Raw genomic sequence first — 3,091 nt, 5'->3', positions numbered from 1 at the left:
TATAATGCAACTAAGAGAAACAATGGGCTATACCTCTCAAGTAGCAAACTGCCGAGTAGACCAAGAGTGGGGAATGAGAATGCTCATCAAGATATCTAAGTCTCCAACCAAGACTCATCTAAGAACAATCTCCTCTCAAGTCCATATCAGGTGACTAGCCCTCGGACTTCCTACTAAAACTATCAACTGTCCCAACAAATACTTCTCTAATCCAAGATAAATCAGTATCACTACCGTCTCTAAGTATCCATGAGCACCTTAAACCAATCAATCTATGCCAAATCCAAATGCAACATAGCAATATTATGAAGTATCTGACTTATGATCAATGTACTCAATACCAAGAAACTAAACCAAGATTAGTGTGAAAGTTCCAAGCATGGCCTCAAGAACATAAACATGACAACATGATCTAACCATCTCAAAAGAGACAACATGCTCTATATGAACATACTATAACATGTCACAACTCTAAACGCATATCAAGAGTATACCATGACATAATAATAAAACCATACTCACACCAAGGATAACATGCCAAATGAAAGCATAAGCCACACCTTTACAAGAACTCCAAAAGTCCTCAAGATGCAACCATCTCCATACACCATGAAGAAAAAACCATCTCCACATACCATGAAGAACCATCTCAACACACCATGAAGATAACCAAGAACTCCATGAGTCCTCAAGATCTAACCATCTTTACACACCATGAAGATAACCAAGTGCACCATGCAAATGCCAAAGATACTTCTGCAACAATAGGATCTAATACAAACCTCCAACATCTGCAAACACTCAATCATTATATCAATGCCAAGAACTCTCACTCAATCATGGGACTGAGTCACCTATGGCATCATAAAATTCATCTCCTACATGCAGATCCTCTAAGTCTACACTCAACCAAAGTGTCAATACCAAGTGAAACCAAGATCTCCAAACTAGGAAGATACAAACCAAACCGAGAACTTAATCCTGCACTGTCACTGCATCACTATCACAAGCTCCCACTAAACCGTGTATCCAAGCTATCCATGACATTATGATGAAAAACTATCCTCTTACCATGAGAATCATTGAATGCATCAAACCATCAAAGAACTCAAAGTGCACATGATGAGCTCCTCAAAAGAAACCAAATAACCATGATCCTCAACCAAGAAGATATACCACCATAACCAAATTAGAAATCCAAACCAATGAACATCAAGGATGTACCTATATATCCAATCATGTCATGCCAAAAATCATCACACCATGATCACATCCATGAACCAAGCATTTGACTCTCAATATGTCCAACCTGTCAGCATAAAATAGTCAACCAAAATCCTCCACCATGATTGTACCTAGTAACAACATCTCATCCCTTCTACATGAAGAAAAATTAGCAAATCATGTGACTTGGGGCATAGACAACCCAAATCCAAGCCATCAATCTAAATATGTATCAATAATGAAAGATCAATGGGCAAAGACAACCCATATCCAAGCCATGAATTCAACTTGTAAGTATAGACTACTTACAACATTGCACAACTTGTAGACCCAAAAAGTCATCATACATATCCAAACCAAACATTGACAGCCATATCATCATGAGATCAATCTAAAATATGAACTGAGTATATAATGACATCAAATCCAAATCTCCAAAATATACAATGTCATAAACTCACAATGTTACCATAGTCAATGTTTATCATAAAATTTTCAGATTAAATATATCACCAAATAAATCATGCCAAACCTACACCAAATCTAAACCAATGTGTAGAGCTCTCAAAGAGCTTTTTGTTGACTACTTGAAGTCCAAAATCCAACTCTGTAAGCCCAAGTTATGCCCTAATCTGGGCTCAAAATAAAAAATATCTAACTTTTAAACTCTTAAATCCTAACAAACTATCAAAATCATAGAACCAAACCTACACCAAGTTGTAGGGCTCTAAATTAGGTTTCCAACGCCTATAAGAAGTCTAAAATCTAATATCTTGAGAGAAAGTTATGATCATTTTACTAAGATGATCTTTTACCATTTTCACTATTTTTTTAAAAAAAATTTGAGACAAAAATTCTAATAGGATTAAATTTGGCAGTCGTCACAGGATGAAACTAAAAATCTCGTTCATTTCCTCTGAACATGGCCAAATTAGGGCATATTATATATCAAAATTTATGGAAATGTCGACCTAGATCCAATGGTGAGGTCTGTTTTAACCCAGGAGGTCATTTCTGCAAGCTCCTCCCTAAAACCCTCATTTAAACGAAACATCCGAAAAAACCCTTTTGACTAATAATTTCACATGCCCAAAATCTACCAACATCTCATCATAAAAGCAAACCCAAAACCCTCAAATCTGCAATTAACAACTCATATATCTTGTCCTTTCTTTTATCCTCCCATGGATTCAATATAGGGTTACAACAATAAAACCGTAGCTCTAACACCACTTGTAAGGAAACTTGCAACAAAGAATATAACCATTTCTATATAACCCATAATAGATTGGAAATAAACATGAAATTAAAATCCACATGCAAGAGAATAGACAACATACCCACAAAAATGTGACACAAGATATACCATCAGAAACCCTCATTAAGAGAAAAACCCAACCTCCAAAAGTATCCATCACCATGTGTTATTCAACAAAAAAACCATTGCAATACAACCGTGGAAGCCTTCAAAGCCATAGCCACAACTAAGCAATCCATGTGAATAAGCATGAATCCACACATCCCATGCCATGCTTCCACCCTTTTGTCCCGCTTGACTCTTTCTCTTTTTCTTTTTTATCTTGTCACACAACAACTACCCTTGTGGCTGCTTACAGTAGCAAATCCCACAAAACCACCAAGTGGTATTACATAAACCATGTGCTACCTAACCCCTTGACCTCACATTTAATATTGGAAATTTAATTCTTTTTCCCAATATTAAATAATTACATGAAATACTATTACAATGTTACAATACAACTCATCAAGTATATCCCATGGGAATCTTTACATGTTGCACATCCATCTAGTGTAACATTACATAATAAAATAAAATAAAATAATATAACAATATTATGCAATGTGT

The sequence above is a fragment of the Cupressus sempervirens genome, chromosome 10 (assembly GCF_028749045.1).
Source record: "Cupressus sempervirens isolate cs-2001-9-10 chromosome 10, ASM2874904v1, whole genome shotgun sequence".
Classification (NCBI taxonomy): domain Eukaryota; kingdom Viridiplantae; phylum Streptophyta; class Pinopsida; order Cupressales; family Cupressaceae; genus Cupressus; species Cupressus sempervirens.
The sequence above is the reverse complement of the archived record's forward strand: the minus strand, read 5'-3'. Positions refer to the sequence as shown.